The 15,689-nt window shown below is 39.7% G+C and overlaps 2 long non-coding RNA genes and 1 pseudogene across 2 annotated transcripts; all 3 read left to right on the forward strand.

Annotated features, from left to right (window-relative positions):
- Positions 1-4,236: 4,236 nt before the first annotated feature.
- LOC119915498 lies at positions 4,237-6,069 on the forward strand. The gene is made up of 3 exons (XR_005446958.1): positions 4,237-4,393; positions 4,876-5,054; positions 5,622-6,069. It is a non-coding gene; the product is annotated as an uncharacterized LOC119915498 (long non-coding RNA).
- Positions 6,070-10,055: 3,986 nt separating this feature from the next.
- Positions 10,056-15,689, forward strand: part of LOC119893397 — a 44,373-nt pseudogene continuing 38,739 nt past the window's right edge.
- On the forward strand, positions 13,168-14,636 carry LOC119915494. The gene is made up of 3 exons (XR_005446956.1): positions 13,168-13,308; positions 13,420-13,641; positions 14,318-14,636. It is a non-coding gene; the product is annotated as an uncharacterized LOC119915494 (long non-coding RNA).

The following is a 15,689-nucleotide window of genomic DNA, read 5'->3' on the forward strand; positions in this document are numbered from 1 at the left end:
GACAAACATCTAATTCTTATTCAGCCTACTTTTATCCTGTAGACAGTTTTTCCTGTGCTGTAGGAGGATATGAGAAGTCCCGCTCTCCTTCAGTGTGTGAGTTTACATCCAGTCTTCCACTGACATGACACCATCTGGTGGAGCCTTTAACCTATTGTACTGCACATTAACTGCATGTAACTCAGTGGTATTTGGTGATTCATTGTAGAACTGGATGAAAACCAAATCATTTCCCCATGAGATTGTAGACATGTTGCATAATTAACTCTTATTTTCTGTCTTCACTGTAAAATAACTCACAATGAAAACGTATTAAAACAAGATTTGTTATCTTGTCTTTAGACTGTTTAAATTCTTTGGATCAGATCAAACTTGTGCATCATCAGAGAAATTCCCTGATTATCTGTTCTTGTATCTTTAATGGACGCTTTTTAAAATGTGTTCTTCAGCAAAACACTTCATGGGTCCAGGTTTTAACTTATTCTGATCCATCCACACAAACACATGAGTGAAAAGAATGAAGTCAGATATTTTTAAGTGATTAGTGTTACAAGATCTGTCCAATCAAGTCAGAAAATGCCACATGTGGGAAAATCATGTCTGACACACATTTTCATTGTTCAATGCACTCATTTAGCTTATTTACCCACTAGAGGTCATCAGTAGACATGGTGGTGTCCAAAGACACTGAACCAGGATCATTTGCTTGGTCTCCTGTCTTCAGCACTGCTGGACTGTTGGACATTTTGAGTCTTCATGTCTGTGATGTTTATGTGCTTTAGGTTTTCTGTTGGATTTAAAGATAAAAACATCCTTCTATTTTGGTATTTCTAACATGTGCCTTATGTAAATCCACACACACACTTTGTTGTGTTGTATTACATTTTATTGTGAAGCACTTTGTGATTTTTATCTGTGAAAGGTGCTTTACAAATAAACTTTACTTACTTACTACACACACACAGTATACGCCATCTAACGAATGAAAGAAAATGATTAAGCAGATTTCTTACAGGACATAAAGATTACCTGTAAGAACTCTTCACGGCGCAGCACACCCTCCTCCACAGCGCGGCCGTCTCTTCCTCCATAAACGGAGCCTGACATTAGTGACTGGACCGTCGCCCGCCTCCAACAATTCCTCAGAGGGAAAAACATTCCCTCCAACCACAACATAGCCTCCAGCAATACTCAGGCAACAACAAACACCAGGCCTCGCACAATTCCGGTTCTCCGCCAGGGTCGGCCACGGCCAGTGGCATCACGCATGACGTCACCGCCTCTGCATCCTTCCATACGTTAAGGATACATGTCCCCAGCAATTAACTGAACTCAAGATCCCTGGTCCTGCCGGCCTTTTCTTGAAGTGTCAGTATTTACCAGATGTCATCTGCCTGTAATCCATCCAACCGTCCCAGTCTATCCGACATCCGCACCTCCGACCAGGGGCGGACTGGCACAATAATTCAGGCCGGGCGTTTGACTCCATCCCAGACCACCGCATTCACGCAAACCACCAAACCGCTAGTTTGTGGTCTAATCCCATTCCTCGACACAACTGGTATCAAACTGGGAAATCTTCGCTACCGCGTTCATCTGGATTTAGTCGCACGCAGAACCCGTTGCCACGGTTACAGCAGTGTTTTGCCATCTTTTCTAATGAGCACAATGACACCACCCACCCATACCACATAACTCGTAGCTAGCTACACAGGAGGGGGGCTGTTCCTCGTCCGAAAAGGTTTATATACACTCACACACAAACGCTAAAACACATGGCCACGTGCTAGATTAATTAATTACTGATCTCGCTATATTATATATTTGCTATATTGGACATTTCGCTAATCAGGCAGCTGGCCGTACCCAGCAATTTAACCCGGATACATACTGGAGCGTTCTCAACTCTTAATTCTACGGTCGCATCTATTCAGCTCGTACATCCCTCTCTTGCAGGTCATCGGAGCCCCTCACCCAGCCTCAGCATGCATAGGAAGCGCTCCACTCCCCATTCACGCCCCCTTTTTACTGACGAAACACCCCAGCGTTCACCGTTTCTCACCCGCCACGCCCCCATCTCACATCATCCCTAGGCCTGCAGACTCACATCCTTCTGTTAATATCCCAACGCTAAAGGGAACTGACAAACAGGGCAGGCCAGTTTTCATCAAGCGGGCAGGATGGTCTGCATTAATTCAAACACCGGGGCCGCACTCTTACACTGCAGGCTCTGCATGTCTGCTCCTTCTGCGTAGCAGCACTACTCCATCACACCAGCAGACTCCAGCGCTGCACCTCGGTATGATCATTTCAGTCGCAGTCCTTCCAGACACTCCTCACCCATGCCACGATCGCATTAGAGTTAGACTTCTAGACACCGAGTCCAGCCTTCCTTCCTCAGCACTCACAAACTTAGCTCGTCATCATAGCCGCCATCTTTGGGGGTTTCAAGGGTCTAGTGAGTCCACACTCATCCACCCAGATAACACTACACTGCAAAAACTGAGCTCTCAAAAACAAGAAAGAAAAGCATTAAAATGGGGGAAATCTTACTTAAAATAAGCAAAATTATCTGCCAACAGAACAAGAATATTTCACTTGCTACTTAAGGCCAAAAAACTTGAAACAAGTGAAATTCCTCACCTCACTCCTTCGCAGACTCATGAATATCGCTATACATCGGTTCATCCTCAGGGCAGCTCGCATTTCTGCCACCACAGGACCATTAGCAATCCATCCTTTCATCTCTTATTCATTTTCAGACACCGGGCCACAGCACCATACTGCATCTTCATCCAATACCAGTCTCACCGTTTCAGCCACGTCATTTTACCAGCTCTGCAGCTAAGAAACCTCTCTGACGCGTCACAGGAATCCATCCTCTACAGCATCTGCCCAAGCTTCTCATTAATTCAATTCAATCAGCTTTATTGGCACGAATGTATAACAACAATATTGCCAAAGCTACAAAGCTCTCAACATACCAACTGCCCAAATCGCTTAAAAGCATCACGTCACCTTTCATCAGACATTCTCCTCTCAGGACCTCACGTCCAACCGCAATTTCAGCACAAATGCTCTTTCAGACCAAGTCTGTTCCTCCGCTATGACCCAGGCTCGAGGAACTCAAACCCGACCTTAATCTGACTCTTCTGGGGGCTTGAAATAAACTTTTCCGAGACGGAACCCCCACACTAAGTCTCTCTGCCCGGTCTTCTGTACACCCCTTCAGGCCAGCAGCCTATCAGACGACATCCTTCTTCCACCATCACCCTTCCCCTCTATATGCATTAATCCATCCTCTATAATCCATGCATTCCGTATTTGCATGTACCTCTAAATCACACATCGCTGTGGCGTGGTCCTTGCTAGTCAAATCACTGTTGTGTGTCCGTACCAGATCCTACCAGTCCACTTGATTATGTGTTACATGTACATGTGAGTTTCTCAGGTCTCAGTGTTCTGCATTTCTCAGCAAAGAAAAGCAACCTGACTCAAAAGTGAACACAGAAGAAAGAAACCAAACAAAAAAAATTGTTTCCTCCTCTTGTAATTAAAACTCTGCTTTTCATCACGTTCAGTAAAACAGCCTCATTCACAGGTCCAATGCATTCCTGTTCCTTCACTGCACCTGCAGACTGTGTGACATCCTGCCTCAGTTCACACAGAGATAAAGAGTCAGAATGACTGTGAGTGAGTTGCAAACTGTAATTTTAAAAAAGATTCCGCTTTCATATAATCCACTTCTTCTTTCTGAAATGTTTCTCAATACTTAATATAATGACTGTGCTCAGCATGAGACTTTTTGCATCCCATACTGCTGCAGCACATCTCTTTGAACTTAAACTGGTATAAAGGTAATTTTTCACTGTCTAAAGATGCACTTGAAAGTGTCAAGTGATGCATCAAACCAACTTTTACACCTGTCTTGTTTTTGGTGCTTAAAATAGGGAGAGTTTAAAAATATGTTGTATCTGGGATTTTTACAGTGAAACAGGTTTAATACCAACAGGCCATAACACTACTTTCTTAGTCTGTCTTATTATGTTTATAATTAACAAAATGTTACAACTTTATTGTGATATTGATGTTAACTGGCAGTAAGCTTGTGAATATTAATAATCTAATGAGGAAGGAAATGTAGTCGTTTAACAGCCTGATATCTATCTTCTGCTTACTGACCACAGAGGAAGGCTTCTTTAAAACAGCGTCCTTCTTCATTGTAAGTAGAATTGTTTATTGATGTGACTGATACTGTATATCTCCTGTGTACATTATTTTATCTCCTGACATGTTTTATTGTCTCTGAAGCCACACAGAGAGATGAGAGGAGCAGCTATGAGTTTAACTGCAGCAGCGAGTGGATTTGTCGTCTCCCTTCTCTCTGTGTCAGGTACTGAATATCTAAACTTACATTCATTGCATAAAAGGAAGAATCTGTGAAAATGTGGGTCTTGTAAAAGTAGGCTGAAGGTCACATGTGGAAATAAGTGGATCAGAATTGTGTGAAAGGCAAACTAGAAACATTGGTTTTATTTACAATTGTGGAAACTCCCCAGATTAATACATTTTTATATAGTTGTTGTTTGTGTAAATTTTAATGGATATTAGGACTCTCGTTTTTAACTTCTTTTGCTCTTTCCTTTGCATAAATTATCTGTTTGCTAAGCACTTTTACATGCTATAAATTGATAATATTGTGGGTTTCATTGGTGACTTTTTTCCTGTCACTCTTTAAAAACCTATAGTCCTGTAGGAGGAATTGTTCCATCATTACCACAGCTGTAGTTGCTTCAGTCTTTTCCTGGTTGCAATCATCTGTAAGAATTCACTATTCAGATGAAAAACCCACTCATGTAAAATATGTCTGTGCAGTTTCTACCTGAACAGCCAGAGGAGCAGGATAACCTTCAGTATGCCAGCATTCACTTCACCAACAACCAGGCAGATCCTCTCTACTCCAACATCAGACCAGCTCGCTCCCTCAGACACACGGAGCAACAAGATTTCATGGAGTACGCTGTTGTCACATTTAAGAGTAATACTGCCCCGAGGTGAGCAGCTCTTCTCACATTATCCTCACTACAATTGTTGTAGTCAAGACAACCCAAACCGAGACTATGTGAAGACCAAGACCAGAGTTTATTGAGACTGAGACAAGAACAAACTTTTAAGGGCTGAGACCAAGTCGAGACCAAGACCAGTTCCCCACATTACATGACACACAATAAAATGTGGAACGAGATCATAGGTACTTCTCAGGTTGATCTGAAAGATCCACATTCCCAGTAAAACACCCACATACAAACACTAAGAGCTGAAATCAACAAAAGCTTCTTTATTCAACACTCCTTTTCCATGTTTACCATCGCAGGAAGGGGGAACATATTTTTAAGTAGGATTATGGTTGCATTTGAAGCAATACGTTTTTTTGTAGTACTCGAGACCAAGACCGGTCTCGAGTACTACAACACTACTCACTGCAAGATTCAGATGACATAACAAATGAAATAAATGTGTTGATTTGTCATTTCCCCTGTTTTTTATATTTTAAACTCTAAAACACTGTTGGGATGTGATGGTAATTATATTTTTTCAAACAATATCTTCTTTTTTTTCAGATCCAGAGGTCAGGAACCTGGAGAGGATCCAGCTGCATTGTACAGCACAGTCAACGACCAAAACATATATTGCATTTATGATAATTCTGTTTCTTTTTTAGTTCTTTCTTTTAGTTAATATTTTTCTTGGGATATGCCTCTCCAAGACTTTACAAATGAATTATATGCCCTAGAGAAACTTACTTTGTTTTTAGAATATGTAAAGTATTTGACTGCATTCACCTGTAAATATAATTTGTCTGACTTTTTGTAACATTTAGTCTTTTCATGTAACTTTTTTTTTGAAAAATAGGTCTTATACTATCAATAAGACTGCATCATGTTACTTTTTTCCACACTGATGCAGCACAACAATTTGAACCCATGGTGTGCATCCAAGCGATGCATCAAACTGTTTCCTTCTGTTCCTGTTTAGTTTAGCATCACTGACAGACCCTAAACTATGACCACATTTACGTAAGATTTCCTTAGATAGTCTTTGTTGTTTGTTGGATGTTCTGAAGTGCCTCAAAACTAGTTTGTTACACTCTCTTAAATAGATAGACAGAAAGTTCATAGTTTGCAAAAACAACAAAGCAAGTTACTTTTTAGTGTGAACTTAAGTCTACTTGTATATTTGGTTCATTATTCATGTAAATGATGTAAAGAGGAAGGAAGTTGGGAGGATTTTACAGAGTAACGTTGTCTTTTCAAGATAACTTCCTTTCATGTTAGGTAGAAGTGTTTTTGATGCGAATGATTTACTTCTGTGGACATTATTTAGCTGCAGACATCTTTTAATGTCTCTGAAGTCACACAGCGAGACGCGAGGAGCAGATATGAGGTTAACAGCAGCAGCGAGAGGATTTGTCGTCCTTCTCCTGACTGTACCAGGTGCTGTATATCTACATTTATGTATTTACATTTAGTCAGAGCAACCTGAAGTGAGTATAAGAAAGAACATTTAATTAAATTATTCATTCTGAGATCTCCATATTCCTATATTTGACCTGTTTTATGCAGTGTGATAATTTAAAACACCTTAAAACTCTGACTGCAACACCAACATTAGCTTTTGGACTCAGTGCTTCTACTTGGATGTTAAATGTCTGTATCTGGTTTGGTAGCACATAGTGGTTTGTGGATTTAATTGGATTTTTCACATATAATCTGTGTGTGTGTGTGTGTGTACGGATAAGGCAAATCAATTTTTAAATAAATTGTGATATACCCTTGAATTACTCATAATTATTAAATATGTGATAAAGGAAAATACACTAAAATACTAATTTATGATGCAATTTATAAAGATTTACTCAGGTGGTCTCCATGTTTACTGGGAGTCTCACTTAAAACACTATTTCTATGTATTTATTCACCTTTGTATTAATTACCTTATTTATTTATTGCCCTTTATAATCTTCAACTTAATTGTTTTTCAAATGTATTTTTTAATTTTAATATTTTTGTTAATATGTTTATTATTCTTCCTTTGCATTTTCTACCCTCTTTATTATGGCATTTATTTTGTCTCCTCTTTACATTTAACTATGCATTTCTGCCTCATTACACACATTAAATAATTTTGATTTGATAATCTGTCATAATTTTCTGTAGTCCATGGCCAGTTTCAGAAAGCAGGATTACTAGAAGTATGTTAAGCCTTAGATGAGGGAAACTCTGCGTTATCAGTTTAAGAGAGCGAGATCAGAAAAAAAAACCGAGATCAGTAACTCCAGCAATTTATGCTGTAAAGCTAAGCTGCTCGGGAGAAGGTTTTCTTCAACAAATGCTGAGTTTCTCTGACTCTTCCCCTCCTGCGGAGCCTGAAGCAGCGGTCTGACGCAGCGTTTCATTTCCTCATTCATACTGTCGATACCAAAGCAGAAACTGAAAACATTCATTTGCAGAAGTTTTTGCAAACATCAAAGTCCCAGTTAGATATAGGTTCCGTACCCAAACATGATCTTCAACATGACCACTTTTATGATCAATCTGTCATCAATGTAAGGACTGAGACAGCGACATTGTGGATTCATCCTCAGCACAGATAAAATCTATACGGGCTACTCTGTCCTTCTGTGTATCACTGTGACTCTGTGGACATTAAGGCAGCAACAGTTACACTGAAACATTTAGTGGCCTACACTACTGCAGTAATCACTGTTTCAATCAAACTAATCTATATGCCTGTAGCCTAACTGATCAATGAACAATCATTTGTCATGTTTAGGGCTGTCCCTAAAGCTAAACTGAGGCTTATTTTTGACCTCTCTCTCTCCCCTCTCTCTCCCTCCCTCCCTCCTGCCATTCACCGGTCTTGTGCAGAGTTTTACGTGCATGCCGTGCTGCACGAAAAGCTGGGTCTAAAAACGATATAATATTCTTTGTGTGGTTCATCAACGGTGATAAATTATCCAAAAGTCCCGCGACAACTCGGCACAACACCGGTGAAGCTGGGGCTCCATCTTTTCCTCTTCTGCCACCACACATACAAGCTACGCCTACACATGACGACCCAGGGTTACAATTTTGGATTTATTTACGCACTTTAAAAACATTTATTGAAAGTGTTTTTCTTTACACATGTTTAGTTAAAGAATCAAACATTGAAATGTATATTGTAATTGGCTGTATATTAACTTATTGTCAGAAAACTGGTGGTTCTATGTAAAATTAAACGTTGACACTAACATATAGACAAAATTGCATGTTTCGCTGCGAAGCTTCGAATCAGGCTCCACCCATAGAAGCATTGTATCTAAATGTGAAATGAGCATAATTTTTTTACATAAAATAGGCTGGACGTCTAAAACTTACAGTCAGTTTGAACAGAGACACATTTTCAAATGCAAATGACCAAAATTATTATTACTGGGTCGGACTAATCATAGGTCCATGACTAAACTGTGTCTTATCTATATTTTCATCTTCAGTTATTGCCAGTGGTATTTTGTCCCTGTCAGGTTACAGGTGAATAAATATAATTAAAATCCAATGCAACATTACAGAAATTCAAGTCTGGTAAATGATGAATGAGCAGACTACACTGAATAAAATGTATTATTGTTAACTAAGTGACTCCTTTCATCCTGTGATTTAAGAGAAATATCATGGTCCACGTTTTGAGCATCACTGGGTTAAAATAGAGGCTTGTTTACCTGTTGCCATGGTGAATCGTCCAATCAGATCTCCATTGATGATGCTTTTTTAAATTCCCCCTGCACACACAGGGACCCTGGATCAGTTATCAGCTATATCTGATGTTATGGGGAAGGCCTTCAGTCAGCAGCCATACCACAAAGTGAATTTATTTTTTAAATTAGACGGATTTGATGACTTGATCTTTAAAAACTGACAGCTAGTCAACAATAGTTACGTCTGTGCCATCATCCCCTCCATGAGACTTCAGAGTTAGGGTGTATGATCTCCAACAAATATTTAATACAAGGTTTTAGTGAGCAAAAAGTAAATAAATGCTCCTCCGATTCCCCCCTAATGTCCTTTTCTATGTCTTAAATGAATGGACCGAAGCTGTAGCACCAACATTGATAAATATTCCTATTGTATCAATAAAAACTGAAACACCTGATAAAATACGTTATTCTTTTTCAGTTCTAGTTACAGAGATACGTTTTTGTGACACTGCTTATCCAGGATAGCTGTTCCCAAAAACACGCTGGTACCTTGATCCTCTTTGTCTTACAGGATATTACATAGAACCTACACAAGTTGTCCAGTCTTGTGCCATGGAGAGCCGACAGTCTACAGGTTTTCTCCCCTCTGCCTCTAAAAGTCTTTAAAATGACATGAAAACCTGTAGACTGTTAATTCTCCATGGCAAAGGGTTTGACTCCCAACGCAGTTTTGTACATGTGCAGTAGTTCAGTTAAGTTTTACAAAAATAAATATATGAAAATAAGTTTGTTCTCTGATGTTTTGAATCTGATTTTGGTTTCTGATGTCATCTGTTTTTCAGTGGTACAGAGTCAGAATGGCTGGGGAGTGACTTACACTCCAACTCAGATCTGTGCCTTAAAAGGATCAACAGTGGACATAAACTGTACCTACACATATCCATCCAGCTTAAATAATCATGATACCAAAGTTGAGAAAACATTCTGGTTTACGAAAGAGGGTAATAATGTTCAAGTGGATCTGAAAACGGACCCAGAGTATTCAGGTCGTGTGGAGTATATTTGTCAGAACAAACGCTGCACTCTGAGAATCACAGACCTGAGAGAGAGCGACTCAGCTGAGTACAAGTTCAGGTTCATAACAAACCAAGAAAGTGGGAAATATACTGGTTCACCTGGAGTCACTCTGTCTGTCACAGGTAACATTTTCATCTGAATATTTATCAGTTTAGTTTCATGTGTTCAACATCTTATGAAGGTTACTTGCATCTGTGTGCTTGTATGTGTTGACAGTTAGAAATGAAGATTTCTGTTATTCATGTATTCAGATCTGCAGGTGCAGGTGAGCAGATCAAAGTATTCTCCCTGGGCAGAGCTGAAGTGTCACAGCAGCTGTCGTCTACCTGGCCATCCTTCCTACATCTGGTACAAGAACGGACAGAAAATTCAGGAAGAAACATCTACATATTCAGGCCCCTTTGATCCTGCAGGCAGCTTTTCCTGTGCTGTACGAGGATATGAGAAGTCCCGCTCTCCTTCAGTGTGTGAGTTTACATCCAGTCTTCCACTGACATGACACCATCTGGTGGAGTAGTGTAACTAATGCTGTATCATGAATATATGTGTCTTTAATGGGTGACAGTAATTGTGTGTGTGTTTGTGCAGTTTAGTTCACTCAAGCTTTTTGTTTTAATTTTTAAGCACTAGTTCCACAACAATTTGAATGAGGGATACTTTCCCCCAAAATAATTATTAGCAAATAGTTAGTAAATATAAAAGAAAAAAAGGAAATCAGCTTTTACTATAAAGGTGTGTAATTGGTTCAGGAAACACCAGAAGAAACACAAAGTCTTCAGAATTTTTGTGACCACAGCAACTCTGGACAGCAGCAATAATCAAACATCTAAAAAAAAAAAGGAAATGTAATCTGTTTTTCTTTCTTTAATTTCTTCCTGAATAAATGATTCTCTTTAGGATTGAACTATCAACAACAAAAGACTGTTTTACAAAAACATTTTAAAGTTAATGTATGTTAATATCTCCTGCAGATGCTCCAAAGTTTCCCTTCGTGTCAGCGAGTCCCTCTGGTGATTTAGTGGAGGGCAGTTCAGTAAATCTGACTTGTAGCTGTGATGCTAAGCCAGCAGCTAACTATATCTGGTACAAGAGGACTAAAAATCCAGACCATGAAGATCTCAGTAAAGAATCACAGCTTGTCTTCAGCTCCATCCAGACCTCTGACTCTGGAGAGTATTACTGTGCAGCTGAGAACCAGCTGGGGAGGAGGACATCTGAATACATCTTTATTAATGTGAAATGTGAGTGAAACACAGGTTTAATGCTATTGAGAGATTAAATACACTCTAAAAATATCATCACAGTATAACATCATGTCAAGTGAACTTCTGGGATATCATCTGTCCAGTTAGGAGAATAAGTAATTGTGAATCACCTGTTTTTGGAGCGGCAACAGCAAGACAACCCCCCAAAAAATGAATGGTTTTGCACGTGGTGGCCGCAGACAGTTGTTCTCTCCTTACCCTTCCTGACTGATTGTTCTTTAGTTTTGCATTTTGTTAGCGTCCTCGTCACTACTGGTTGCATGACGCAATATCTGCAGCCCATTCAAGTTGCACAGGTAGTCCAGCTCCTCCAGGGTGGCACATCCATATGTGCCACAGCAAGAAGGTTTGCTGCGTCTCCCAGCACAGGCTTAAAAGAATGGAGGAGATACAAGGAGACCGATAATTGCACGAGGAGAGCTGGACACCGTAGACGGGACATCAACCCGGCAGCAGGGCCAGAACTGCTTCTTTGTGCGAGGAGGACCAGGAGGAGCACTGCTGAGACGTTGTCAGGAGTGCATACAGCCCCTTGGGCCATACATACTACTGAGTCACATCATGAGTTGCAGTTTAACAGTTTAATTTTTTAACTTTTAACTTTTCAATGTGTCCAGTCCTCATTCAGTAGGTGATTTTGGTTTCCACTGACCGTTAATAATATATTTTGTTCTCAACAAATTATACAGTGTACAGTAAATATTTAGAACTTCAAGATCTGATGTTTGATTTAAGTGTTCCCTTAATGTTTTTGAGAAGTATATGTCACATACTTTGATTTTTTCAGCTTGGGCTTTAGACTTTTCAATAAGAAGGCTGCAGTACAAACTGGGCTTTCTTTGAAAAAAGTGGACATTCAGTGTTTTTGGGAGTTTGACCCATATTATGGACTACAGGTCAGGATATTTCATCCTCTACTGCTTCAGTTTGATAAATTATTTAAATCTGTTTCTCGTGAGTCCCCCAACTTTGTGGAAGTGCAAAACTAAATCTCTGGAGTATCCTTTTAACTCGACAACGAAAGATTTTACCTGCCTGCTTCAAGTTTTCTGCTGTAATTCACTGAGCAGCTTCAGTACATTTAGACCACGATCAACTTTCCACATCCTGCCAAATATGCATCAACTTATGATAATCTATATTCATGTAATACAGATGCTCCAAAGCTTCCCTCTGTGTCAGTGAGTCCCTCTGCTGAGATAGTGGAGGGCAGTTCAGTGACTCTGACCTGCAGCAGTGATGCTAACCCAGCAGCTAAATACACCTGGTACAAGGAGAACCAAACACTGCATCAAGGACCAGAAGGAAGTTATTATTTCACCTCCATCAGCTCCAGGACAGAGGAATCTACTTCTGCAAGTCTGAAAACAAATATGGGCAGATAAACTCTACATCTCTATCTATAGACGTTCAGTGAAAGTTCACCTTTTTATTTCATGATCCAAGAGTAATTCTAAATCATACATGCGAGTGGAGTATGTCTCAATACATAATGTTTAATTCCTTACTAGATGCTCCAAAGCTTCCCTCTGTGGGGTTGGGTGAAGTGGAATACAGTTCAGAGTAACTGAGCTTTGCACTGCCTTATTTAAAACTCCCAGTTGTTTGCACCTCACCTGCACTAAATATTTTCAATATATATATTAAATATATATTTATTAATGTAATTTGCACTAAAATTCCAAACAAACAGGCAAAGTGAATTTCAAGTCAGAAAAATACTGCAGCTTTGTTTGCACTAATTTTTCAGAGCAGAGCTAAAGTCATTGATTCAAAATGAGCTCGCTTTACAATGACAGCCTCGATATTTAGCCAATGCAGATTTTCATTTAGAGGAGAAATTTAAGATGATGCCAGGGCGAACCAGATTTAGCCATGCACATGTGACTGAGAGAAGGTCATAGGACAGACCCTGGACACACCACAGAGGTTAAATCTTCCTGCTGGCCAGGGGGAGCTTGGGTATCCCAAAGGAGGACGTTCATACAATGTAATGAGTCTCTTAGGATGGCAAAAGATCTTCTACTATTTCAAAAGAACATACATAATACATGTGCAAAGAAAAATATTTTTGTTATATCACGCTATGTGGCCAAACATCTGAACACACTCAAATGAGTCATTTTGTCTTATTCCAGTGTTCCCAGGAGTATGGAAATCAGCAGTCTTTGGAACAACATCTGCTGTTTTCCTGGCTATCATATGGCTCTCTGTCCTCCTACTGATAGGGTGAGTAGATTTGTTTTACTGATGCATTTTACATTGAATACCAGAGTCTTGTTAGCAGCCAGGTTGGCAGATGAATTATTATTTCCTTGGTTTTTAATTCATTCTAACCAGGAAAAAGAGATCCTCCAAGCAATCATCTGAGCCTGGAGATAGACCAGACGACAGGGAACAGGATGACCTTCATTATGCCAGTTTCCACTTCTCCAATAACCAGACAGATGCTGTCTACTCCAACATCATACCAGCTGTCCCCCGAAGACACAAGGAAGAGGAGGAGGAGGAAGTTGTTGAGTACGCTGCTGTCCAATTTAACAGTGCCAGTACTGCCCCAAGGTGAGCAGCTCCTCTCACAGGAACATTATCCTCACTAAAACCTCAACATGGCATGCAGTTAATGGAGCTGATGATCAAGTATTTCATTTTAACACTTTCATTCCTGTTGCATTTGCTTGTTTTCTTTACATTTTCACTATCACTGTTTGTATTTGTGAAGGAATTTAAGGGTACTATGACCCAGGTTTCCGCAGGTCATGATAGGGTCAATTGCTGAGCTAAAGGAAGCCGAAGGTGACAGCCAGGGCCTCTCCAAAACTGTAGGCCAGACTCTGTCTCTCCTCTCTGCCTGCTTGTCGGCTGACTGATGCAGCTGAGTTGATAAGGATGCACTGTTATACATCTGTTAGGAAACCCAAGGTCAAGATTATCTTTATGTTGTTTCATTACAGACTGACTGGCTATGTAGAAAAGGACACTTATTGGGACACTTAGTGAATCTGTGTAGGTCTAGGAAGGATAAATATCAGACAGGAAGTACCTTCAGATTTGGTGTTGGCATTTCATGTGTTCACATGTTGTGTGCCGGCACTGCATCTCCTCGGCCGAGTCTCATTAAACCATGCTGTGTAAGCCTTCATCAGTCTCTTGAAACGTCTTCATCACACCTGAACCTGGCTCACAATATTTTCACAGCAGTTTGAGTTAATACTATATCTTTATCTTTTTTTCTCAGGACCAGAAGTCAGGAAACTGTGGAGGATCCAGCTGCATTGTACAGTACAGTCAACAAAAGTGCTGAACACAACCGGAACGTCTAATCTGTGCTTTCTGTCATTTTTAAATGTGCTAGGCTCTAGGGATGGCAAAGTTAGTCTGTGGTTGGTTGGGCTGTCAACTGGTCCACCACTTTGGTCCAGAGTCCAGACTGAAATAGTTCAACAACTATTTGATGGATTGCCATAAAAGTTTTTACTGACATTTATGGTTCCCAGAGGATGCATCCTACTGACTTTGGTGATCCCGACTTTAACCCTGCACCAGAACCAGGGTGTCATTTTTTTTGTGACATGTCTTGACAACTATTGGATGGAAAATGTGTTATTTGCTTCTTTGGTTTATGACCAAATAGCTGAAAAACTAATTCCCAGCATCCTCAGCTGTACTTTCTGTTTAGTGCAATTAACAAATGTTAGAAACTAACACAACTAACATGGTGAATATGATAAACATTATACCTGCTAAACAAAACTAGAACCCACTTGTAAAACCATCTCTCCATAATGCTAGTGATAAAAAAAACTCTGCAGGATACATTTTAACCTTATTAAAGATTAATTTAGACCTAGCAAACATTTTCCTAATTCTTCTACAGTATAGCTTCAGACATACTTTATCTCTGTTACTGTATCAGATATCTAATAGGAGGTAAGCTTGTAATTATATTTTTTATTTAATTGTAGTATAAAAGTTGCTATTTAAAAGCTCATTGGGAGACAGAGAAAGAGGAGAGAGGAACATGATTTAGGTAATCTAGTTGTAATTTCCTTCTGTTGTCACTAGATTGTAGTCAAGAGCCATATTTTAGATCCCATAATGTGCACGTCTCTCTTATCTGTGTAAACAGTTTATTTTCACCACATTGTTACTGTCCTCTTTTTTTACCAGTTCCATTATTACAGTTTTTAATTTCGGTGATTATTTCCGGTTATTTCCGCTCCATTATATTACATCTCATTACAGTTGTCTGTCTTGCTTCCTTTTTAATTCCTTTTTATTGTGGTCCATCTCCTTTGTTCTGTAATGTTTTGTTTTGCCTAAAATAAAAACATGAAATGCTCACAAGTCATATCTACACTGAGGCCACAAAATGGGAGTACATATTGCTTCATTTTAAGAGGTTACAAGCAAAACAGGCAGGCGCACAATGGACTGGACACTAACATGCTGGAGTTTCAGTCCAGCAGGAGAAGCTTAACAAAGTGACAACATCTGTGTGCAGCGGACAATTTCAGTCTGTCACAGTCAATAGAAGAACTGCATGTGAACTAAACTAACAGCCACAGTCCTCTGATGTAGTAAATACAAAAAGTTAAATTTGTGTTGCA

Source organism: Micropterus salmoides, unplaced genomic scaffold, assembly GCF_014851395.1.
Source record: "Micropterus salmoides isolate LMB-PRFRI ecotype aquatic unplaced genomic scaffold, ASM1485139v1 Ms_hic_scaffold_1, whole genome shotgun sequence".
NCBI classification, from domain to species: Eukaryota; Metazoa; Chordata; class Actinopteri; order Centrarchiformes; family Centrarchidae; genus Micropterus; species Micropterus salmoides.